The sequence below is a fragment of the Equus caballus genome, chromosome 24 (assembly GCF_041296265.1).
Source record: "Equus caballus isolate H_3958 breed thoroughbred chromosome 24, TB-T2T, whole genome shotgun sequence".
NCBI lineage: Eukaryota > Metazoa > Chordata > Mammalia > Perissodactyla > Equidae > Equus > Equus caballus.
This window is the reverse complement of record NC_091707.1, coordinates 38,062,559-38,089,199: the sequence shown is the minus strand read 5'-3', so window position 1 is coordinate 38,089,199 and position 26,641 is coordinate 38,062,559. Positions and strand designations below refer to the sequence as shown.

General features: G+C 37.6%; 1 long non-coding RNA gene across 1 annotated transcript; it reads right to left on the bottom strand.

The window, feature by feature from the left end:
- Window positions 1-429: 429 nt before the first annotated feature.
- On the bottom strand, window positions 430-25,840 carry LOC138920543 (uncharacterized). The gene is made up of 4 exons (XR_011431925.1): window positions 25,431-25,840; window positions 7,675-7,779; window positions 3,110-3,303; window positions 430-2,980 (listed from the first exon to the last, which is right to left on the bottom strand). It is a non-coding gene; the product is annotated as an uncharacterized lncRNA (long non-coding RNA).
- Window positions 25,841-26,641: the final 801 nt, after the last annotated feature.

Below are 26,641 nucleotides of genomic sequence, written 5' to 3'. Positions count from 1 at the left end.
ACTTATGTTAGACCATTTGCTATTGTTCACCAGCATTTGAACGCTTTGGCTTTTTTGTTTGTTTTTGTGAGAAAGATTGTTGCTGAGCTAACATCTGTGCCAATCTTCCTCTGTTTTATGTGGGATGCCACCACAGTGTGGCTTGATGAGTAGTGCTAGGTCCACACCCAGGATCTGAACCTGTGAACCCTAGGCTGCCAAAATCGAGTGTGCGAACTTAACCACTATGCCACCGAGTGGGCCCCTGAATGCTTTGTTTTTATTCTCCACTCATTTTTATTTTTGTGTTGAGGTTTTCAAGAGAACAATGGTGTTTGTCTCATATGATGACATGGTCTGAGTCTGCTCACTTTATCCTTCATTCCACATTCCCAATTGACAAAGGACCATAATAAGAAGGGAAACCCCTTATCACAACTGAACACTAGGTCTAAATGCCATAAAGAATTTTATTAAAGAAGTTAATTTAAAAAAATTTTTAGCATATGACAAAGGAGAGACTGATTGAGCTATCAAGTAGTGAAGGAAATTTACCAAGCAGGCTTTTCCTTGCTTGTGAGGACTCACAGGCTGGTTGACCCTTGCTTCAGCGTGGCATGGTCTTGGAACAGTTGGACTATGGGGTAGTCAGGAAGCATAGGAAGTGACAGACAAATTTCAGGCCCAGTAAAGTTTCTGGGAAGTGTACCTTGAGCTATTGCTATGGTGATCAAAGCTTGTGTTTGACTGCAACAGCGTAAAGAATGAAACAGGGGCCCATCTGAAGTTGGTACCTCATAGAGACAGTCACTTCAGTTAAGGAAGCAAGATCACATCCCCAGTTAACTTACAGGTATCATAACAAACATGGAAAACAAACGTGAAAACACATGGATGAAACTCACTATTATAACTATCTTCAGCTACATTTGAGAAATTATCACAAAACTCATGGGAAAATTGAAATAGTCATTATAACAGATAATATAATAAATATGAAGAATATTCCCAGGCTATTCAACCTAGGAACATCAGGAAGAAAGGACAGATAACTAATAATAAAATACATAGAGGAGAAAATTTTCTTCAGATGAATATTTCAGTCTTCACTTTGTAAACACTTATCAAATCATATTCAGGCAAAACAAAAAGAAATGGCACCTAGACTTAACTTACAATGTATTTTAATTTTTGAGAAAAGAGTAAAGTTCCCACAAACATTCAGGCAGAAGAAAGTTATTTATGAATTACTTCTTTTTCATGATATTAAATGCTAGGAGAAAATCTTTAGATTTTGAGGGAAAAATATGATTTAAGGATTTAATACTCATTCAACCTATTTTTTTCATGCATAATAATAAAAATAAATTCTCAAAAATGCAAGGCTAAAAGTATTTTAAAGGCAAGTTCTTTTAAATCTTCAAAGAAAAGATCAATCGATGCTCTGGACAGAGCTTAGAACAAGACGAACATCTTCCCAATTTGCTTTATTAACTAGACCAGCCTGATAAGAAAAACAATATATTCTTTTCTTAGTAGACACAAAAAAAATATTTGGTAAAATGCTACATCTCATCTTGATCTTAAAAATAAAAGTCTTAGTAACCTATGATAGGAGAAAATGCATTAAACCGCTAAAATTATCAGTATGAAATCAATGGAAAATGTGATATATGATGGCGAAGACTGGAATAAAGTCATGAAAGTCAGGAATAAAGTAATTACATCAGTTATTATTAATCATTTAGTTTGGTTTGAAAGTTGTAATAGATACAAAGATAAGAAAAGTCAATGAGTTATAAATATGAGAAAGGAGACACAATTAGCATTACTTGCAGGTCATATAGAAAACTAAAGAGAATCGGGTATAGAAAATGAAAGAGAATCAATTTAAAAGTTGTCAGAACTAATAAGAGAATGAAATAAGGTATCCTTTTAAAACTTAAATACGTAAGAAGTCGTGGATTTCCTATATACTTATATGTAAAAATATATAGAAAAAATTTCTTTTTTGAGTCACAAAATTTGAAAATATCAAATAGAATTATCATGAAATGCATATAATCTACAGAAAGAAAATTCGTATCTCTTAATTAAAAAAAAGAAAATGCATAAATTTTATAAAGTGACCTAAAAGAAGACTAATGAAAAGCTATTCCATCTTTGAATGATTTAATTATATGGGTAATTGTATATAATATTTACTTGAAATTGGCAAGACCCAGAGCTTTATATGCAGTGTGACTTCAAATATTTATTCATTCACTTAGGAAGAAGATTGGAGAAAATGTAACAAATGTTAACAGTGGTTATCTCTATATAATAGAAGGCTGGGTGATTTATTGTTTCTGTGATTTTTTTCCTTAACATGAATAAAAATTTCAAAAATTCAGAATAAATTTAAAACATTGCTTTTAAAGGTAATAACATTCTTAGCCTTATGGACATAAAAAACGTAGCGGTTAAATCAGTGTTTTATGTCAGTGTACGTCTGCAGTAATTTCAACAGATTTCATCTGGAGTATTTGTTAAAAGCTTCTGACTCCTGGATCTCACGTCACACTCATTGAATCAGACTATCTTGGTGAGAACCCAGGAACTTATATGTTAAACAAGCACTTCAGGTGATTCTTGTGCACATTAAAATTTGGGAACAACCAGGTTAAAGGGTTTGCTCAGCTTGTGCACAAGGAAGGCATTTTGTAGAGCAGAGAACAGAATAAAGTTGTAGGACTTGGGGTCCTGCTCTTGCTGATCAGGGATGGGTTCAGCTGCAAAGCTGGAAGTCGCCTGAAGAGTGAAGGGAGTCTCAAGAGTTACTAAGTCACTTATTTTCACCCTTTTAGAGCAAACATCCCGACCAGGTGCTCAGGAGCTGGAGAGAGGTTCTCATTGTTCTTTAAGCTCCCATCATTCTGTAAGCATCAGTCAATTCCAGCTTCTTGGATGGAAGCACTGCCGGGCATGTTCACGATTGTATCGCCAGCATCTAGCACAGTACCTGGGACATTATAGATGCACAATTATTATTTACTTAAGGAATGAATAAATAATACATTGATCTGCCAGGTGTGTGTGAAGCTCCAGTACTCTAAGTAAGTCACCTGGGAGCCAGGCTTTGGTCACTTACCTCTGCTCCCCCTCCATACCTCCTTTCCTCATAACCTGATGGCAAACCCAAGATTTCAGGGAAATCAGAACTTGCTAATTGTTAAGAAATTCTGGAGATCTTGTAGCTTGGAGACGTGGGAAATTGTTGAAGCTTGAGGTCTGAAGTTCAGTGGTTTGGTTTCAGTACCCAAGAATATTCATTTAGTTTATTTCCTGGAAAATAGACGATTAATGAACTCTTAATGACCTAATAGCATACACGGTTCTGTGTAGAGAAGAAAGTGCATATACTAGTCAGGGTTCTCCAGAGAAACAGAACTAATAAGATATATTTATGATGAGGAATTGGCTTGGCTCAAATGATTATTGAGGCTGAGAAATCCCACCATGTGCCATCTGCAAGCTGGAGACCCAGGAAAGCCCATGGTGTAATTCCTTCTGAGTTCAAAGGCCTGAGAACTAAGGAAGTTAATGATGCTATCCCAGTCTGAGGGCTGGAGAAGATGAGATGAGACATCCCAACTTAAGCAGGCAGGCATGAAGCAAAAGGGCACATTCCTCCTTCCTCTGACCTTTGTTCTATTCAGGCCCTCAATGCCTTGGATGATGCTCACCCACGTTGGGGAAGGCAATCTACTCCAAAGAGTCTACTGATTCAAATGCTAATCTCACCCAAAAACCCCCTCACAGACACACCCCTAAATAATGTGTAATCTGGGTACCCCATGGCCAGTCAATCTGATGTATAAAATTAACCATCACAGTTCATTTCCTTCGGTTGGAATAAATGCTAAAAATACCTGTTGTAAAGGTTGAGATGATATTCCTTGTGAAGTTGAGTTGCCTATTAACTGGAAAATATTCTGTATTTATTTCCTATTGCTGCTATAACAAATTGCCACAAACATAGTGGCTTAAAATATGCAAATTTATCTCACAGTTCTATAGGTTGGAAATGTGACACAGGGATCTTTGGACTAAAATCAAGATGTTGGCAGGACTGTATTTCTTTCTGGAAGCTCCAGAGGACAATCTATTTTCTTGCCCTCTTCCAGCTTCTAGAGAGTATCCATGTTCCTTAGCTTGCGGCCCCTCCCTGCATCTTCAGCCAGCAACATTGTGTCTCTCTGGTGATTCTTCTGTATCCCCATCTCCCTTTCTGATTCTAAACTCAGTTGGGAAAGGTACTCCTATTTTAAATACCCATGTGATTAGATTGGGCCCACCTGCATAACCTATAGTACTTTCTCCAACTGAAGCTCCTTAACCTTCACATGAGCAAAGTCCCTTTTGATATGTAAGGTAATAGATTCACAGGCTCCAGAGATGAGGACCTGGACATATTTTGGGAGTCATTATTCCACCTACCACAGGCTCCATAGGACACCTACGTTTTGGGAATGTTTTGGGATATGGGTGAGTGCAGAAATGGTTCTTTTTCCATAACAGAGTGCCTTTATCCTGCAACTAAATCAGACAAATGTTCATACTGCAAATGCCAGAGGTTGCAAAGAATTTACTGCTTAGAGAGGAGAAGGACTGAAGGCTTTATTTATAAACATGATGCTTCATTTGGCCTAAAAAAGCTGAACTGAGATTCTGTTTTTGCTGTGAGAATTTGACAGAGAAATAACTGTTTTAACGTAAACCAGCGTACTCCTTGCTTCAGTTACAGAATCTGCCACCTTGTTCTCTACTGGGGTTATGGCATTTGAGTTGATGTTATTTGAAGTTCAAGGACATTTGGATGGGGGAGATTAGAATCTGGAGATTTCGGAGGTAGACATTGTCTATCATTGGAAATACATCACTCCCACTGTATTTGTTTCTTAAAAAAGGCGGCAAGGAAAGACCTTTGAGTGCAATGTTATTGATACATATTAATAGTGATCCTAAGATAAACCAAAATACACAAGAATCTGAGCAATATTGCTATAATTTAATTAAGACACAGGAAGGGGTTCAGTTGGTATATTTACACACTCTGTATGTCAGTTATTTGCAGAGGAACATTAATAATCTGAGGAGAGTGTGACCCATATTTGTCTGAGTATGTAAATAATAAAGTCCTTTTGCCAAAAGTTAAAACTGTTTATAGCCTGTGGAGAATTTCATAGTAACTATTTTTATCCTGCCATTTCTCTGTATCTTGTGTAAACATCACTCCAGAGGATTATTTGCAAGCAGGAATTAGTTAGCATTAGAAATAAGATGTACTCATCAAGCTTTCAACAGAGATACCATTTTCCAAATTGACGTGCTGTCAGAGGCCTTCATGACTGCAAAGATAGCATAATGAGAAAAAGGGGGCACACGCAGCAGAGATCCGAGTGTTCTTGCTTTCTTCACAAATCTCTCTTGACAAGTGGAATAATTTCCATGTGCACTCCAAGGCGGGGTGTGTGTGTGTGTATGTGTTGCATGTCTCTTTCGGCCAATGAACAGCCAATTTAACTATAAATCACTGAGAGTGGTCTTTTATATTCCTGATTATCTAGGCCATGGAACCAGCTGTTGATGTGGTTACTCGCCTGTGATGCTAGTCAAGATACAGGCACCAATTTAGCTCTGGGAACATAACAACAGAAAAAGTTGAAGGGTTGCAGATGTGTTTGCCACCTACTGACACCCTGTGGTTTCCTGGATCTCTGCCTCCTAAGTTTGGAGGCGAAAGGCCATGTAGTGTGGTGGTTAAGAGTAAGGTCCCAGATCAAAAAGCCTAGTTTTAAATCCTGACTCTGCCAGTTTCCAGTTGTGTGATGTTGGGAAAGTCGTGTAACCTTGAAGGACCTCAGTTTTCTCATCTATAAAAATGGTACCTATCTCATAGGACTGTTGAGAGAGTTAAATCATTTGACATATATGGAGTGCTTAGAACATACCTGACATAAACTGGTCACTACCGAGTGTTACTCTGTTACTATTCTTGTTTGAGGTCATTTTGCAGATGAAAGATTTTTATAAGGAGTTGTGCAAATAAAGTTTTAGTAAACCAAATTCTTTGTGGAAATACTTTTAGGAAAGCTGAGTGTTTGAAAGAAAGAATAGGAAATGCCTTGAATAATGAAAAAGCACCTCACTCTCAGGATACTAATATCTCACATTTTTTCAGAGGGTGCGGCTATATCTGTATCTCTGTAATATTTGGTCAGTGGGCTATGTAATCGTAGGAATAAACTTCTTCTCTACCTCTCTTATTTACGTAAGTGAGAAAGGGCTGAGACTAGGGTGAGGCACTAGACTTGGGCGCCAACAAACCCCTACAGAAATAATATTTTCATATAATATTTTAAAAATCAAAATTAATGCAAAAAAAATCATGATGAACACAATACCAAAGTATTAGATAAAGACAGGTTCTGCATTGACTCAACCTCTAATACAGCTTGGTGTGGCACCAAATAATGTGCTAATACTGTCCGTATAAAAATCCAAATGATTCAGAAACGTTATCTAACAATATTGATTAACATTACAGGAGGACCATATGCTAGACCTTACGTTAAGTGCTTTAAATGAAGTGACTCGATTACTATCAATACTCCCCTTTACAGGACATTAAACTGAAATTAAGTGACTTGTGCCAAGCTAGCGATTGGTGGAGTTGAGATTCAAACCCAAGCAGTCTGACCCTATAAGACTTGTGTTTCCATTCTCTAAACTACTCTGATAATTTCCCTCAAAACGTAATTCAGGGACTACTTAATCCTATTTACTTGTAGGTGCCTGCTAAGGATGCAGACTTCTAGGCACAATCCCAGATCTACTGAACCCATCGCTCATGGTGAGGCTTGGAAATCTGCATTTAACAAGCGCCCTCCCCCCTTCACTCTAGTTCACCTTCCCTTCCCGCCGTTCTCCCTGGGTTAATTACTGTTAAGAGTTTGTATGTCTTCTCTCGACCTTCATTGCACAGATAGGTTTCTATTTGTATGTTCTTACTTCAGGGGAGAAGGTCTATAAATATAATGCCTCATGGTTATCTTTGAATCAAAGAGAAATCAATGTTAACACTTCACCTTTATTTTCCAATTATGTCACTTGTATATCCTTTCTTATGGAAACACTGATTTTTGGCTAAATGGGTTTTTTTTCTTTCTCAAAGGTAGTCCTACGACCATTTATAAATAATATAATTATTGATATTATTGGATTTAAATCTACCATCTTTCTATTTGTTTTCTATAGGAAACAGAGAACAATTTCTATATTTCTATCTATTCTTTGTTCCTTTTTTTCCTATTTTCTTTTGGATTAATTAAACATGTTTTATGATTCCATTTTATCTCCACTATTGACTTATTAGCTATACTTTTTGTTTTAAGTGGTTGCTTCTATGGCTTGCAGTATTATTTATCTTTAACTTATCATAGTCTGTCTTCAGATAATGTGATACCACTATGCATATATTTAAGAACCTCTGCTAGTATACTTCCGTCTCCCTGTCCTTTGTTATCATCATACATTGCACTTCTACAGATACTACAAAGTCCATACTACATAATTATGAAGTTTATTTTAAATAGTGAATTATCTTTCAAAGATATTTTTAAAAAGAAAAAAACGTTTTTTATATTTACTCACGTATTGCCGTTTGTGGTATTCTTCATGTTTTTGTGTAGATTTACATTTTCGTCAGGTATCATTTTCCTTCTGCCTGAAGGACTTCTACTGAAGGTTTACATTTATCTGAAAAAGCCATAGTTCACCTTCACTTTATAAATATATATTTTTACTTTGTGTAGAATTCTTAGCTGCAAGTGTTTTTGTTTCAATACTTTTAAAACGTCACTTCATTGTCTTCTTGCTTGCATAGTTTCTCGAAGGAAGTCTGCTGTCATTATTACCATCCGTTTTCTATATGTAATGTCTTCTTCACTTAATGTTTTTAAAATTTTATCTTTATTATTGTTTTTCAGCCATTTGAATGTGATGTAAATTTGGGCTGATTTTCTTTATGTTTATTTTGCTTGGGTTGTATTAAGCTCTGGGATCTGGGGTTTGTAGTTTTCACTAAATTTGGAAAATTTTTGCCATTCTTTTCTCAAATATTCCTCCTCTCCTTTCTTGCAAGTTATGTCACTTGATATTGTCCCACAGTCACCTATGCTCTGTTCGTATTTTAGTCTTTTTTCTCTCTGTTTTATTTTGGATATTTTCTATTGCTATGTCTTCAAGTTCACTGATCTTTCTTTTTCTTCTGCATTATCTAATCTGATGTCAATCCCATCCAGTGCATTTTTCATGTTAGAGATTGTTTGATTTGGTTCTTTTTTTGTATATTTCATTTCGCTCCTCATCATACTCACTTTTTTCCCTTTATCTTCTTGAACATATTGAGCATATTTATAGTAGCTATTTTAATAGTCTTGTCTACTAATTCTGTCATCTTTTCATTTCTGGATCTATTTCTATTGATTGATTTTTCTCCTAAAAAAGGTTCATAGTTTCCTCATAATTTGCATGCCTGGTAATTTTTGATGAAATGGCTTAATTGTGAATTTTATGTACTTGGGTGCTGAATTTTGTTTTACCCCTTAAATGCTAAACAGCACTTTTTGTTCCTGGGTTGCAGTTAAATTATTTGGAATCAAGCTGATCCTTTTGAAACTTGCTTTTAAGTTTTATTAGGGCAGACACAAAGTCAGCCTTTAGCGTCAGACTAATTTAGCCCCATTCCTAAGGCAACACCATACTGAGGACTCTACCTAATTCCCCACGTATTAGGAGGTCTTTCCACTTAGTCTGGTTGAAACAGAACTATTCTCAGCTCTGTGTGAGCCTCAGAAACTGTTCAGCTTCTCCTTTCCCTGGCCTTAGATAGTTTCCTCTCATTTACATGCACATCAGTACTCAGCCGTAAACTCAAGGACTTTCCCTCTTCAGATCTCTGGGGGTGTCTCTCTCTGTGCAATTCCTTCCTCTACTCTGCCCCACTAATTCTACTGCTTTAGCCTCCTCAAATTCCAAAGTCTGTCTCCTTAATTCAGACTCAAACTTCAAATTCTGTCTCCTTAATTCAGAAAGAGCTCTCGTCCTATTTGGGTTCCCTTTTTCTGCACTGCAGCCTGGAAACACTTTGAGAAGTGAGATGTGGCAATTACAGGGCTCAGTTTATTTGTTTCAATTATCTCAGGGATCACTGGTCTGTGCTGCCAGTTGTCAGATCTTTCACTATCTGTTTTCATCCCCCCGGAACCCCAGTTTTCTTCTTGTTTTAGGTAAGAAGATAAATCGAGTCTGCATTATCTCATCATGACTGGAATTAGAAGTCCCCTTAAAGGTAACACTATTTAAAAGTCAAGGCCATTTAGTGTATTATTCAATCTTCATCACATTCTCACAGATTAGAAAACTGAGGCTCAGACAGAGAAATTGAATATTGAGGAATGTTGTGGCATAGAGGTTAAGAGCATTGCTGAAGAGCTAGCACCATGGGTTCAAATATTGTCTTCTTTACTAATTAGCCATTTGGTCACTTTATATTTCTGTTTCAACATTAATAATAATAATGATATCTAATTCATAGAGCTATTATGTAGACTGCATGACTTAATACCAGTCAGGTGCTCAGAACAGTGCCTGGCAAATATTAAATTCTCAGTAAATGTTAACTATTGTCATTTCCAAAGTCACATGGCCTGTGGTGGAGGAGGGTCTAACATGGGGTCTCTGTAGCTCTTTAATTCATGTGCTTTCCTTTATTTCATTCTAGTTCTGAATAGTGAGGCTTATGAACATGCTGTTCTCAAGACTTAGCTGATGAAATATGGTAAAAAAGTCTTAATAGTCTTTCATTAACATATATACATTGAAAGTATTGTTTTTAGGTTCCCAAGTATTCAAACAAAAGAACTAGTTTCTCTGCCCCCTGCCCGAGTGATAAAAGTCAATTTAGGGGCAGTGACTTAGATCTGGGAGTATAAAAATTTAAGTCAAAGGGTCCCAGATGTCTCTGCTGCCCACAGAAGGCCAATACTTTGGTAACTTGGCAAGCAAATTGTGCAAATATCTTTGATATATCACTTTTTTCTCCCTTTTTCCTACTTCATGCTACTCTTTTGCCATATATCCACACTGTACCAATTCAACTCAAATTCAACTCACAGCCCATGCAAATATTTTGGATGGAACCCCTGCCTGAGTCACAATGCCTGTGGGGACTGGACTATTTTCTGTCATTTTCTTTTAGTTTCAAAAATCTATGAAGGACTATTTAATGAAAGCTTAATCTCTTTCAGGAGGTGTGTTTCTATTTACATGTCTTGACAATATGGTGAAAAACACATGGGGTATTTCTGTTTATTCAAAGAAAAGAGAGAGAGAGAGACAGAGACAGAGATATTGAGAGATAAAGAAAGAAAAGAGACAGTAAAAGAGGGGGGTGGAGAGAAAGAGAGTGAGCAAGCCATAGAATAAAAAGAAAGGATCAAATAGAAGATTCAATTATATCTTAATGTTTATAAGAAACAGGAAACATTCATTCAGGGTAGCTCAGATTGATTTTACCTTATATGATAAGACTATGACTATCTGATAACCTCAGTCTTGAAAGATCCTATAAAAGGTCCCAGAGTCTGAAAGAAGGTAAATATTAGAGGATTGATGAGCCACCTACTTTCTTTTTCACTAGTTTATCTACATCAATAAGCCCTTAAAATGACCATCTGTTCATTTCTTACCAACATGGCCATCTTTTCTCAGGGTTTGTCTTAACTGATATGGCTTTTCTATCAAAACGATAATTCTTTTTTTAAAAATTTTTATTGAGTTTATGATAGTTTACAACCTTGTGAAATTTCAGTTGTACATTATTGTTTGTCAGTCGTGTTGTAGGTGCACCATGTCACCCTTTGTGCCCAACCCCCACACCCCCTTTCCCCTGGTAGCCACTAATCTGTTGTCTTTGTCTACATGTTTAACTCCCACATATGAGTGGAGTCAGACAGAGATTGTCTTTCTCTATCCAGCTTATTTCACTTATCATAATACCCTCAAGGTCCATCCATGTTGTTGTGAATGGAATGATTTTATTCTTTTTTATGGATGAGTAGTATTCCATTGTATATATATACCATATCTTCTTTATCCAATCATCAGTTGATGGGCACTTAGGTTGCTTCCATGTCTTGGCTACTGTAAATAATACTTCAGTGAACACAGGGGTGCATGGGACTTTTGGAATTGCTGACTTCAAGTTTTTTGGATAGATACCCAGTAGTGGGATGGCTGGGTCACATGGTAGGTCTACCACACAAGTGCTCCCCTTCACCCCCAGTGCCCCCCGATCCGCCTTTCCCTGGTAACCACTGAACTGTTTTCTTTGTCCCAGTACTTGTTTATGTTCCACATAGAGTGAAATCACATGGTGTTTGTCTTTCTCAGTCTGGCTTATTTTGCTTAGCATAATTCCCTCTAGGTCCTTCCAGGTTATTGCAAATGGGATGAATTTGTCTTTTTTTCTGGCTAACTATTCAATTGTATATATATATATATACAACACGTCTTCTTTATCCAGTCTTCAGTCGATGGGCACTTGGGTTGCTTCCATATCTTGGCTACTGTGAAAGTGCTGCAATGAACATAGGGGTGCATATGTTACTTTGCATAGCTGATTTCAAATTCTTTGGGTAGATACCCAGTAGTGGGATGGCTGGGTCACATGGTATTTCTATTTTTAATTTTTTGAGAACTCTCCATACTGTTTTCCATAGTGGCTGCACCAGTTTGCATTTCCACCAGCAGTGTACGAGGGTTCCTTTTGCTCCACAACCTCTCCAACATTTGTTACTTTTTGTTTTGGTTATTTTTGCCATTCTAATGGGTGTAAGGTGATATCTTAGTGTAGTTTTGATTTGCATTTCCCTGATGATCAGTGATGATGAACATCTTTTCCTGTGCCTATTGGCCATCTGTATATCTTCTTTGGAGAAATGTCTGTTCATGTCTCCTGCCCATTTTTTGATTGGGTTGTTTGATTTTTTTGTTGTTGAGTTGTGTGAGTTCTTTATATATTATGGAGATTAACCCTTTGTCAGACATATGACTTGCAAATATTTTTTCCCAATTAGTGGGTTGTTTTTTTGTCACAATCTTGTTTTCCCTTGCCTTGAAGAAGCTCTTTAGTCTGATGAAATCCCATTTGTTTATTCTTTCTATTGTTTCCCTTGTCTGAGAAGAGATGGTGTCTGAAAAGATCAAAAGGATACTTCTTTTAAGGCCCATATGTTTTTCCTATAATCTGGGGTCACATTGGGTCTTCATGGGTTTAGTGGGGTTTATTTTTTTAAAATTTCTTCATTTCTTTTGTGTCTCTGTCATTTCCCTTTATGATTACATCTGAATGGAATTTCTTCACTTTAATTGTAAGGCACTAGTGTTCTTCACAACTTGCTCCCCAAGCGATGAGGAGCAGCTGCTGCTTCCATGGGGTTGGGAGGCACTGAGATGGCCCCTCTCCCTTAGGCTGAGAAATCCTGTTAGGAATGTACCATGTTTAAATGGATGTTCCTATGTTTGTTTATCTGCAATTGCATGACTGACCTTAGCTAAGTGAAACCCGATGAAAGAGAGGGGAGACACTCATCACCATCCACTCTTTTTGTTTTCTTGGCCCACTGAGTACATTTTCCCCAAGTTTCTGGCATTTCATTTTAAAATTTATTTGGAATAATTTTTCTGTTAGCATATTTAAAAACAAATGTACTATAAACTGTTGTGGGTTTTGCAAACCAAGCCTTAGAAAATGGTTAACTTTATGGTGTAAGAACAAAAGCTTTGTGTTTTTATAATGATTTTCCTTTTGGAATGGTGAAGGTGATGGTTTTTTAAACAATCAAAGCTTTAATCTTGAATGAAGAGTGTGCTCCAGAAGCATCATTGGATAGTGAAGTGTCTTCTATTGAGACTTGGTACATTATTAACCATTTAGCCTTGATTCACAAAAATTCTCATTTGATTGTCTTAATTCCCTGGTGACACATTATGAAGTGAAGTAACTCATTCTCCATACACTAATCAATGCTTGCGCAGATGGAGGCAGCCAAGCAAATTGAAGCAAAATGTGAAATTACGTAATGTTACCCCCATCACTCTTGAGAACAGGATGTGCTACAGTCACTGCCCCATTCTCAGGGGGTTGCTTCTCCACACATTTGAAGTAGAAGTCGTTAAACTATAAATGTCATTATATAGACCCATGAAGGATTGGTTAGAACCTGGAGCACATCCTAGAGGAAGGGCTTATTGTGTTTATGTAGTCTTTCTTGTAGGGCACATCTTGGTCTTATAGATGGGAATAACCAGAGAGGAAGTTTGGGTAAATAGATGAAGAAGATAAAAGGCCTTGGAACTGCAAATTTTCATCCGACATAGAAAGTTGCTCTATTGAATGAGTATTTATTTCCCTACTGATGTTTTACATTGATTTGGGATAGTATTGGCGCAGAGCCTTACACTGCCAGAGTGCCCAACCTTATGCAGTATTTAATAGCAGCAATTCTCAACCTTGTTTGGAATTCTAACCTTGTTAGGATACCTGTGGAACTTTAAAAAAAATACAGGTGTCTGAGCCCTACCTCAAACCTACTGAAAACAAATTTGTGGAGTTGAGGCTTGGGGATTTGATTTTTTTAAAGCCCCACAAGTGATTCTGATACATATTCAGGACTGAGAATCATAGTATACTCAAAATAATTTTTCGGTTTATTTTGGGCAGCTTCGTCTTTCTATCCATACATTATAAAATTATCAGAGTAGTTCAATTAATAGTCAATTTAAAAGATTCTGAAATATCCAAGTAGATTTTTTTCAAATAGAGATTTTTAAAAAGTCTGGTTTGAGAATGACATGTTATTCATTGAGAACATCTCCCCTGGCATTTTTTTCTCTCCTTCTTCAATCTTTTACTCTAAAATAAATAACAACAATCATGATTACCTCTTTTTATTGAGAGTCTGCTCTGTCAGACACCATGCTGGCTTTTTTCATTCAATATCTCATTTAATCTTCACATTTATGCTACAAAGTAAATATCAAGTCCGCTATAGAGATGAGACAGTTTGGGCAAAAACATATAGTAGAAGCCAGAATTTAAATTGCTGCCCATCTGATTTCAAAACTTATTTTTTACACCATCCACCCTCTCTCCTCTTTTTTTTTTTTCGTTTCCTATGCTTTTCCTCTCAGCTCCTGTGCCCTTTAATCATTTTCTTTACTTTTCCATGCCATAATATATCTGTCTGGAAAAATGAGGGAGAAGGGTACATACGTCTCACTGAAGTTCTTGCTAACAATGATTGCTTTAGTCCTCTTGTAAATACTTCCACTTGGAGAAGTTCTCACAGTCACTGATTTGACAAACCTTGGTCTGGTATTCTTTGATTAATGGAAATATTTATATTTTTTGACTGCTTCATTTTAAAGAATGTCCTGGTCCTTGCTCAAGAAAATATAAAAACCTGCTGTCCCTGTTTCTATTTCCAGACCCAGACATGACCCCAGTATGTTGTAGCATCTGCTTTTAATTTCACATCTTTTCTATCTTAAGGGCCATCTTTCTGAACTGGGGTTTGGAGTATCTCAACAAACAGCAAATGGGAGATGAAGGTAATGGGGGCAGTGTCTTTGGCTAAAAAGCAGTAGAAAATACAGAACTTTGTCCTTGGGATATTGAAGAGCTGTGTGACCTGGGCTTTGGTGGTGTCATCTGTATTCATGGCCTCCCATCTGCACTTGCCATGGGCCCCTGCATCTAGCTGCTCATCCACCTGTGCTTCTTAAATACTGCCAACAAAATCTAACTTTACTTATCCCTTTCTCCTCTAATCCACTTACTCTTTTCTCTAGGTAGGAGATGGGTGAAAGAGACTGTGGCTAAAAATTACTATGCAAAATAAGAGAATTTAAAAATTGATATAAGTTATAGAGAAAAGCTTTGACCCTTTCCGTGGGACTGAGATGGGCATATACTGGAGATCAGACTTCACATGATATTTTATAGTATATGGCTGGAAATTGTAGAGGAGGCTAGTTCTAGATTCAGGGAACACAGAGATGAATAACTTCCCTTGGTCAATTTCAGAACTAAAGAAATTGACCAAATTGGCAAGGGTGAATATTCCTGCCTAGTGAAATATATTGCACATAGTTGATGCTCAATAAATATTTGCTAGCTGAGTGTGATGAAAGAAGACTAGAGGGGGATGCTAGAGTTGATAACCGGAAGCTGTAGTGATGTGAAGTCATAAATGTCCATTTATGCCCTGAAGACCATATGTGACCTTGGGCAAGTGACATAGCATCCCTGATATTCTGCTGCTTCTATAAAATTAAGTTTATGACATCTACCTCACAGATTGTTTTGAAGATTAAGTGAAATGCTATATGTGAAAGTACTTTGTAAATTACAGCCTATGAATAATCAATCAAGGGGACAGGAGAACCCAACATCACAGACATATAGTGTGAATTTAATTAAAGGTTTGGTAGAGAGTCACGAAAGGGGTAAAGTTACATAGACTAAATATATTTGGACCTAAAAGCTACTGCTATTGTTGAAGACAAAAAGTTTGGTTTAAGGTAGATAATTGCTTCAGGGCAAGGATCATGTTTTATTAATACTTATAATTCCAGTTCCCTTAGGGTCTGCCCTTGAGTAGATGTTTAGTGAATATCTGAGGGGACAGATGGATGGATGAACAGATGGGTGTGTGACTATATAGCTCTGTAGTCATTTTTAGGTTCAGAAAGGAAAAGTAGTTTTTCATATTCTCTTTAGCTCAGCCCAATACAGTTTTAAAAGAAAACCAACATCAAGATTTTTACTAAACATTTTGGTAAAACATGCACTGTTTTACCTTATTTTCTAGAAAGACAAAGGATGGCATGAAATACTTCTGAGAGACCAAGGCTTGTTCTGTGTGATTGGTAGCCACATTTTCTGAATTAGTACTATAGTCAGCCAATGAGATCGAGCCAACAATTAAATGAAAGTTAAAGCAGAAAAGAGGTATAAGGACTGTGCCATCAGCCTGTTTTCTTACATGCCATAGAGTGGGCCCTTGTGCTGCCTGCTGGCAATGGGAACCAATATCCTTATTAGGCATTGAGATGGGAAGGAGGTGGTGATCTTTGTTGAGGAGGCAGCTTCCTACAGAATTAGGGCCAATTATCGATGAGACATTTACACTAAGTTCCAAGACTTATTTGAAACTTGCAGAATGTCAAAAGCACCAATTTGGCATATGTCGTGATTTATATGTTCCTTTTGGTAGGCTTGAGCTTTTGTGCTCTCACATTTTGTCCATCAACATTTTGCACAGAAAAGAATTGTGTGTGTTTTTAGATAGGTATCCAAACTATTGGTGAATTTAGTCGAGTAGCTCTCTGGTTTCACACACTTGTTTTGATAGTTTGAAATCCCCTGTAAGGAAGCAAGACACAAAAATTTGACCCCCGGAGGCTAACAAGATAGACATGAAGGTCTATGAAAACAATCCAGTTCCTGTTATTGCTCCTGTGGGGAAACTTTCTTGGGCTATGTGAACGCATCAAGTTTAAGCCTTCTCAAGAGAAATAGGAGCAAAGAGACAGAGTTAGCAGGCCTATCTATGTCCATGTGCCAGCACATGTGAACGAAGGGTGCGTCCTGTTGACTGGACAGCCAGTCTCCAGTCATAAAATCATAATTATAATGCCTAATGTGTAAAGAAGAGAGAGACCTAGGATTATGGGCAGTGAGGATGGCTGTGGGCACATGGATATTACTTGCAGCCAACATCAATGTGTCTGGCCTTAACCCATCCCCTTCCCTTTTCCTGTCTTTAAGACTTTAAATAATCCCCAGGGTACTGAGAGCAAATAGATGATCCTATGGTATTATGAAGTGAAGTGTGGGTGTAGAAAACCTCGCCAATATTTATTTATTTATCAACAAATACTTATTGACTGCACCCTATGTGCCAAGTAGTATTCTAGGTGCTTGGATTACAGTGATGAACACAACAAAACCCCTGCCCATGTTACATTCTGGTGGCGAAGTCCAATAGTGATCAATCAACCAGAGAAACATATATTGTATTGTCAGATAGAGATAAGTATGCTAAATATACTTTCTCTTTAGGGAGAAATATAACGCAGGCTAAAAAGATAGAGATGAACCATCACAGATTAAGGTTGCCATTTTAGAGGCCATGGTCAAGGAAGCCTTCTCTGAGGAGTTGACATTGAAGGAGAGAGCTGAATGAAGTGAAGGATGGTGTGGGGGAGGGTGTTGTAAGAAAATGGAGTAGCACGTACAGAAGCCTTGAGATGAGATCAAGCTCGAGTTCTTAGAGAAGCAGAAAGGAAGTCAGTTTACATTAAGTGGAAGGATCACAGGGAAGAGAATGAGATTGGAGAGACAGGCAGCAAGAAAGCCAGAGATACCTGTGTAGACCATGATTAGAATTTAGCTATCATTCTAAGTATGATGAGAAGCTATCAAAAGGTTTTGAGCAGGTGAGCAGTATGATCTACTTTGTATTTTAAATTCATCTTTCTGCTGCCATGTCGAGACTAACTGTCTTGGGGTAGTCACAGCATGGCAGCAAGACCAATTATCCCCTCTCCTGATCTCTAGCCTACAAAGAATATGAGATCCCAAAGGGCAGAGAATGCGTTTCTACACATTATTGTTCCCAGTGCTTTGTCTTATCCTGGCGCTTCATAGATACTGGGTAGATTATTAAATATATTCTGGAAGAATGGGTAAGGGAAATTTCTAACTTAGACTGGGGCAGAAATACTTCAGCCTTTTATGAATTAAGATCCTTCTCTCAGATAGGTCTGTCCCCCTGAAGGGTGAATTGGGTTCCTTCTGTTTTCTAGAATTTCCTCAGTGATTCTCAGGGATCATGGGAATATAATTATAGTAATAACCATATAGTATTTGTAGGGATTATTGGTGAGCTGTGAAAGCATCACAAAAAATGGGGAAGAGAAGTTTGAGTCATACAGAAAGTTTGGCTTGAGGCTGGAGACCAAGACTAGTTGGGGGAGCTGGTCAATTTGTTGTCTTGACCTGAAAGGCACTTTGCAGATTTCAACCATGGAAGCATTAAAATTTTCCTTCCCTCTTGTCAGTATAAAATGTATTTGATAAGGTCAGTAAGTGTTGGGTAAGAAAAAGATCTTTCTTCTTTGATGGGCCCCTTTGGAGACTTGTCTTGACTAGTGTTCATAAAATCACCCTTTCCTAGCTAAATAAGAGAAACGAATCTGTGCAAGCCTCCTCATAATTTTGACTTGTGGGTGTCAGGCAAGTCTGTGAGCTCCCGCCCTTATTATAAACACCATCTCCAGAGGAGGTGAACGTTCTTAATTTTTACAGTCACGATGCAGTCATGCTTTGAGATCATCTGAGAAGTGCTGTAGAAGCACAAAACATTATTACTATCATTATGGCAGTAATGACTATGATTATAATGCAGTTAGGGGGAGCCAAGGAGGAATGGCAGTTAAGGGTGAGTAAGATTTACCCCCATATATCTGAGTATGATTTGCAGTATCAAAAACTGTGTGTGTGTGTGTGTGTGTGTGTGGTGGGCACAGGAAGGCAGATGCAGGTATTGAGTTATCATCCCTCGAAGATACATACTGAAATCCACTTAGTGAAACTATGTTTAGAAAGCTTCATTTTGCTCTATTCTACTTAAAACCCAGAGCACAGCTTTGCTTTGTTTCAGTAATAATGTGTTGGTGTGAAATATGCTTTCCCTGCATATCACTTAGGATGTGATGATGATCTCAGGAGCTCTGGATGCAGCACGAGGTTGTGATATAAAGTATTTACAGTCATGTGCTATATAATGATGTTTTGGTCAGCAGTGGACTATGTCTATGTCAGTGGTCCCACAGATTAGTACGATATAGCCTAGGTGTGTAGTAGGCTGTATCATCTGGATTCAAGTAGACGCTGTGATGTTCACACAACAATGAAATGACCCAATAACACATTTCTCAGAACATATCTGCATCATTAAGAGCCACATGACTGTATTTCAGGTATTACTCTAACTGGTCTTTGGAACAAGATGCGATAGAAAGTCTAGAGTTGGGCATCTTTGTCATTTACTGTGTTTTTCCAACTTCCTTCCTGGATCTCGATTTTTGGGAATCTGTGATTCTGAAAAACTAATATTTACTCATTCACCAAACAGTTATAGAGTATCTATTAAATGCCATGCCTGGTGTTAGCTTGTAGAATTAATGAGATGAATATGATTTGTTCCCTGCCTTAAAGGTTTTACTGATTAGTGAGGGTGTCAGACAAGAATATCAATAGGATTTGATGTGTTAAATTTCAGCTCTCCCTTTGCCCAAGTGCCATGATCAAATTTACACCTTAGATGTCTCCCTCTGGGGTCAGTGTGTAGGATGGATTTAAGTGGATTGAACTGAAAGCAGGGAGGGCTTGAACAAGGCCTTTGCACAAGTACACATGAGAGAGGCGTGGCTACCTGTTAAGTCCTTTGAAAGACTTTTCATCTCTGAAACCCAAATACTAGGCATTATTTATCATTAGACCAAGTGGAGGGAAGGACTGGTTTGTAAGATTTGAATAATTTGTGTGGTTGGAATATTCAGTTCCTTGATGGCACGTCCTGGCTGTAAGTGGAGGAGGAAGGAATCACTGGGCCAGAGTGGGAAATGCCGGGACCTTTTCTCTTGAGTTTGAGGGACTGTGCAGTTGAGGAATTGACATACTCAGAAATATTTTGTGACAAGTTCTTATAGAGGGTTAGAGTTGCATGTGACATTTTGGACATGGTCCTAACTATTGCCTAAGAGAGTGTGTACAGTGATAAGGACCCAAATTCTTGTATCTTCTCTACCAGAGTAGATTGCCAGGGGAAACTTTAGGTATCTTTTTTTGGGATTTGAGAATTGTTCTAGGGGAGAGAGAGAGAGACAGAGAGACAGAGACCGAGAGAGAAACTGAGAGACAGAGACTGAGGGACACAGAAAGAGACTGAGATTACATTTGCCTCGTCTGGGATAGGTACAGTGGGTTTTGGGAGAAGATCTCTAGTTGTTCATTTCAGGCACAGGGTTCAGCAAGTAAATGAGCTCATAGGGCTGTGTGAGATGTACCCTATAAATTCTTTCCTATCCTAAGAAAGCTATAAAGCCCATGACTTTTAAGATCATAAAGAAGCTCATTTTGAATTTGTAATTTTGAAAGGCTGAGTTTGCCTTTGTATCATGAGGAAGACTATAATCACTATGAATTAATGATGTAAAGTACATTTACAGGAGTTGTGTTTTACCCACTTAGAGATCAAATAGCTCTGGGGGACTTCTGGAACTTTGCTTGTATTCAAATATTTGTTGTTAATTACAAAAGAGGCTTAATTGAAGTCAGCCTAATGTCACACCAGACCTGAGTTATAGAGTACGGGGACCAGCTGTTTTCCATTCCCTCTATAAGTGTGGAAAAGAGGAATGACTTTAAATCGAACCAGGAAAGATAAAGCCAGCAAGCCTCTTTCTTAGTACAAGTAATATAACAGAAAAATGGCAGAAGACTGCTATCAAATCATCAAGAAACATATCTTGATGGTCACCGTAATGAGACCTGAAAGAGCCTACCTTGGTTTTGCCAAACTCTTCTTTTCCTAAGAGTTTTGATAACGTAGGAGTCGCTGTCTTTAAGGTATCCCTTTGGGCATGGCGAAGGGACTGGATAAACTCTCTAAGTTCTCTGTTAATCTAATGTTATATTTAATTGGACATTACTTTTGTGGCATTTGCGGAAGTGTGAACCATTGTTGAATTTAAAGGTAATACTTTGTTATCGCCTCTAAACAAGACAAGGCTTCCCAACGTTGTTGTCAGAAAACATCTGTACCAGAAGCGAAAATAATGTGAATTGCATGGGGACACACACCAGGATGTGAAATCACTCCCTTCTATAGCTACAGAGAAAATTTCTTTTTTACATCTTCAGAAGCAGCAGAATCCTCTTCTATTAAAATAGATAAGTATAATTTGATTGATATTTGTTAACACCTTCTTATGATAGGCACTGTGCTAAATGTTTTCATATGCATGATCTTGTTGAATCTCATTTTATTAAATGAGGAAACAGATATGAGAGACTAGCGATTTTTTTCTCAGAGATGCAGAGCAGAACTAAGTGTGGCAGAACTAAGACTTGAAGCTTCTGACTTTGAGATTCAAGGTTCTTTCCTGTACGTCTGTGGTCTTCTGTTCCCACAGACTCACTGCTGGTAATAACTCCCTGCTGTCAGACAAACAGGCTGAGCCCTAGGCAGCATCTTTATCCCATCCACCACCACCTTCAACCCCCTTCCCATCCCACAGTTCTGGCCTACTCATTGAAAGTTTCTACCTCGGCCTTTAATTCCTCAGCTGTTATCTCCATCCATATCCAGTGTTGAGACAAGAACTTCAGGATTTCCTTCAACTTTCAGAAATGTTGATTTCAGAAGTCTTCTTAATACACATACTGCTGTAATGTTAAGAGGCATGCTATAGAGAATTTGCTAGTTCCAACTCCCAAATATATTTCAAATCTGTCAAATTTCCTCCATTACTGCATTTTCCACCCTAGCTCAAGCCACCATCTTGAAAGAGACAAAAGTCTGGACTCCTATAAAAGTATTCACATACTTTGCTATTCAGAGTATGGTGCATGGACAAGTGGCATCTGCATCACCTAAGAGCTTGTTAGAAATGCAGAATCTTATGGCTCACCCTGGACTTGGAGAATCAGAATCTGCATTTTAACAAAGTCCCAAGATATTTGTGTGCACTTTAAGTTGGCAGATTACTGTTCTAACAGACCTCCCCAAGCTCTCTTTGTCACCTTCATTACATTATCCCTTTTGCATCCAGTGCAATCTTTAGAAATGTATATATGTTCATACTGTTTCTCCACTTTAAGTCCTTTAATGGCTTCCCATCTCACTTATAATAAAGCCCAGACTCCTTACGATAACCTACAGCGTCCTCCAAGATCTGATTCTTACCTACTCCCAGGCACACCGACTTCCTTTCAGTTCCTCAAACACACCAAGCTTGGTTCTATCTATACGACTTGCCTCATTATTTCCTCTATTCAGAATACTCCTCTCCTGCTTTTTGTATGATCTTAGCTTTCTTAACCTTTGTCTCAGTTTAAATGTCACTTCTTGAAGCAAATTCACCTGACCACTCTAAGTAGGTTCCTTCAGTTTTTCTATATCATAACCATGCTGGTTTCCTTCAGAACATATATCTCGATTTGTCACAAATATTCTTTATTTCTTTCTGTTTGTTCTTTTTGTTTCTTCCTTTTTTAAAGAGAGAGTGCAGTAAAGGATGCAGGGATAATGAGTTCAAGAACTGACGTCTTGAAATGTTAGGCTGTGACTGATGGCTAACCCAGGGTCAGAAAAAGAAAACTCCCTTGTGATGTATCATTGCACAATTGCATAAAGCAGATGTGTAATAGAGGCTTGTATCTTTCCCTGAAACATCTGGCATTACTCATCATGAGAAGCAGGTGCCTAGGTTGGACAGATCACATGTTCGTTCCAGAATGACACATTTCTGTTGTTTCTGGGTTGTACTTGAATTTTCTTTGGCTCCTGTCAACCCAAGCACAGTAATGATCAAAATGATAATGCAGAGAAACATTGCCTAAGAAAGAGAATAAACAAGGTAGCTGCTTCTTCTGGCATGATGAGGTTCTGAGTTTCAGAAAATTTAGTAAGCCACCCTGTGATTGACAGCCCATGAAAGTCCAGGTGTAATGTTTGTACACTTGTTGTGACACATTGAGTCACGACTTCCATGGATGCGGCTGGTCTCAGAATGGAGGGTTTGCCTGCTCGTTAGCCAAAGTGTTTGTTAGGTCTTAGCCAGCCATGGGTCAAGGAGTCATAAAAATTTACTGAATTGTACCCTGTCTCCTCATATAAACCATTGTGTCTCACAGGACAAAGGTTTGCCAGAGCGCTGGAACAAAGTTTATAAATGTATAAAACTTCAGCCAGGGTACAGCTTGTAAAAACTCACTTACTAAGAGAACATAACAAAGTCACCTGTCCTGGTATGCCTTTTTCCTTTGCTTTACTCCAGCATGGTGTTAAAGCATTGATTGTTGGATTTCCAGAATGAAAACCATCTGGTTATTCAGGTCCATGCACACTTCTTGGATTGTGATCTCTGAATCTTATGCCAAGCCTGGCTGTAACTTGTTAATATCTGAAGTTCTAACAGTGGCAGTGTTTCTCAAGGTGTGTTGTGCTGATTATCTGCTTCAGAATTATCTGGAAGGCTTGTGAAGAGCATAGATTCCTGAGGCTGTCCCTACAGAGTTACTGAATCAGGGTCTCTGACATAAAGTTTAAAAGTCTATGTTTTCAACAAATGTTCCAGATGATCCATATGAATTGTAAGCTTTGGGAACTACTAGCTTCTGTTGAAGTTACGTGTGCCATTTTTAAATTATTTTCTAATAGGCTTTAAATAGAATTGGGCATTAAAGTAGTCAACTTTAAAAATAAGAATTTCATGGATCAGCAGTAACCTTACAACCCATTTTTGGCTCGTTGGCTATTATGCTAATGAAAATTATCCCATTGTTAACCCTTAGAAATGTTAAGTATATGAGTCCTGTTCAATAGTAATCCTTTATTGAACAAAGACTTATTTTCAGAGGTGGTTTACATGGTTTGGAAAGTATGTGTGTGTGTATGTGTTATTTATGCATATGTGCACATATATGTAGCAGAAAGGGGAGTTTACTGGGGGTCTGTGGTATATGAGGACTTTAGGTTGCTCTTTCTTATTCCGGGTCAACTATTTATGGAATACAAGGACTGAGAGGAAAGTGAAATGATTTTGAGAAATTTTCTCCTGTCTTTTTCTTTTGCAAAGAATAGATAACCTCTATAACCTAAGCTCTTCTCATGACTTTTGTTTTTTGTTTTTCTTTTAAATCTGTAGTGCAAAGATGCAAAAACTGCCATTTAAAAACCATTCAGGTTGTTTTTAGTCCTCACTGTTCGAAGTCATTTCTTGGAAACATATATTGAATTGTAATATACAAACAGAAAATACACAGACTGACTGTCATTGTGTAACCAGTCCTGAGATCAAGAAACAGAACTTCACTGACACTCCAGAAGTCCCTCCTTTCCACAATGCCAGTTACTAAACCTTTCTGAGAAGAGCCACTTTCTGATGGCTAGAAATTATTTTAGCTGTAATAAATATCTAATCATTTTACCAATATTTTCTGTAAATATTAATCTTTCTGCAGATATTGGAATATTTGTCATCTGAATGATCAATATTAATTCAATCCAAACCTTCCTGACTAAATTCTGACTTTTAAAAAACTTTTTTCTTGGACAATTGATAATTCTAGAATGTTTCTTTTATTGAATGAAATTCTCTGGGTTCAGCTTGAATCGTTTCTATTTCCTGCATGTTTCGCTTCTGATCTGGAATGTACAAATTAAAATTTCAAGGTGATATTAGGTATGTAGTCAATATCAGTTATGGAACACTCAGGGCAATTGTTGGAACTACACTAGTTTAAAACAAGTGGTTGACAATTTTTTTTCTATTTTATCCAATGGAATAACTTGGTTTACAAGCAAACCACTTGATTGGATGTAATGAATTTAATGCAGTAGCTTGTTGGGACTGCAGATAATCCGGTAGGAATTGATATTTGATATATTAGGAAGCTACAAACAAAAGTGAGTATGGAGCTATCAGGGACTTCACACGATTTTCTATTTTAGTCATAAATCAGACTGCTATTTTCAGCAAGGGGAAAGTCTACTGTCTGCAGGATTAAAAAGAAAAGTATCATGACAATGTGAAAAGAATACTGTACTTAGAGTCTGAGACCTTGTTGGGTGGCAAAAGGCAAGTCATATAACCTCAGTAAGACTCAGTTTCCAAATCTATAAAATAAAGATAGTTATATGTTCATCGTGAAGTTGTGGTGAGAAGTAAGTAAGATTAGTTTCTAACCAGCTAAGCAAATGCCTGATCATAGTAATCACTCAATCAATGTGGGCTTCCCCTCTCTTTCAGCATGGCAGGATTTAACAGCAAAGAGATTGAACATGGAGGTCTATTCTAATAGGAAATTAGACAACACTATATTGTGTCCTTTTCCCATGCATTTTCTACTATTTATTTCTTATTCTAGAACAAATACATGCTAATTCCATAAAAATTTAGAAATAGAGATGTGCCAAAAGAACTCCCTTAACTCCACACTGTCAGAGACAGCTACTGTAAGTATTAGTTTATATTGAAATCTCACTTACCGCCGTGTTTCCTCAGTACAGCAGTGCCCCCTTATCTGCTGTTTCGTTTTCTGTAGGTTCAGTTACCCATCGTTGACCGAGGTCTGAAAATGTTAAATAGAAAATTCCATAAGTAGGTAATTTACAAGTTTTAAATTTCTCGGTGTTCTGAGTGGCGTGATGAAATCTTGCACCATCCTGTTTCATCCCGCCGGGGAAGTGAATCATCCTTTTGTCCAGCACATCCACACTGTGTACTCTACCTGCCCGTTAGTCACTGAGTAGCCATCTCAGTTATCAGATCACTGTCATGGTATCACAGTGCTTGTGTTCAAGTAACCCTTATTTGAGTTAATAGTGGTCTCGACATGCAAGATTAGTGATGCTGGCAACTCTGATATACCAAAGAGAAGCCATAAAGTGCTTCCTTCAAGTGAAAAGATGAAAGTTCTTAATCTAATAAGGAAAGAAAAAAATCATGTGCTGAGGTTGCTAAGATCTGCAATAACTTTTATTACAGTATATTGTTATAATTATTTTATTATTAGTTATTGCTGTTAATCTCTTACTGTGCCTAATTTATGAATCAAATTTTATCAGAGGGATGTATGTATAGGAGAAAACATAGTATGTATAGAATTTGTGCTGTCTGCTGTTTTAGGCATCCACTGGGGGTCTTGAATTTATCCCCTGCAGATAAGAAGAGACTACTGTACTCCTCAGAATGCGCTGCACATAGTAGGTGTATCAATGTTTGAGGAATTGGACTTTTTACAAGAAGATATGAGAGTGGTTCTAAATCCTTTATGAATATTGGCTTAGACTGGAATCCAGCAGACTTTCTGGTCTACCTGCTATTTTTTCAATACTCAAGGACAGGTACCTGACCTATTAAGTTCCCAGATAGCTCTAGGAACAGACATTACAATATCTTTTTATAACAGGGTAGGTCTAAGAGCAGATGTTAATAAATGAAATCATTTTAAAACTCTGTTTTATTAGATTTTCATTGCATTTAAAAATTAAAGCTGGGTTTTTCTTTGCTTGGCTTTTCTTTTAACAGGAGTACAGCATAGCAGGAAAAACTGAATTAGGAAAGCCAGGAGCTGAGCTGTAGCACTTGCTCATTCATTCATTTATTTTCCTGCCTTGGCATCTAGGTGAGCCATGCAACTTCTGTCACCTTGTAGAAACAGGGGAAATGATGCCTGCCCTGCTTTCCTCTTACATGG